This window comes from Penaeus monodon, chromosome 25 (genome assembly GCF_015228065.2).
Source record: "Penaeus monodon isolate SGIC_2016 chromosome 25, NSTDA_Pmon_1, whole genome shotgun sequence".
Lineage (NCBI taxonomy): Eukaryota > Metazoa > Arthropoda > Malacostraca > Decapoda > Penaeidae > Penaeus > Penaeus monodon.
In genome coordinates, this window is record NC_051410.1 from 36,890,299 (window position 1) to 36,890,647 (window position 349).

The window sequence follows — 349 nt, forward strand, 5'->3', positions numbered from 1 at the left end:
TTGTGTAAACTCCTCTGTGTTTGTAGACATAATGTCTATTTTTAAGCGCGAGTTCTAGTCGAAACTGTACATATTTATAAATATGCACCAAACTTGTTCTTGTCCAAATCTCAATAACATCAAGAACAACGAAAACTAAGCACTTGAACGAGTTTCAGAATCTTCCACGCCCAACATTTACTAAATAGCTTATTACCTTCACAAAAATTTCTCCTCGCGTGGCTTTCAATCGTTGTCTGCAATGTTGCAAGCCTTGTAACACCTTTCTCTAGTTTTTCTTCCTCTTATCTGGCAGGACTCGAGAGGTTACTAGCACCGGGCGATATTTGAGGCATTAGTGAGAGCATAT

General features: G+C 38.7%; 1 protein-coding gene across 1 annotated transcript in view; it reads left to right on the forward strand.

Moving 5' to 3' along the window:
- Nucleotides 1-349, forward strand: part of LOC119589210 (zinc finger SWIM domain-containing protein 4-like) — a gene marked incomplete at its 5' end in the record, with an annotated part of 30,678 nt that overhangs the window by 20,432 nt on the left and 9,897 nt on the right.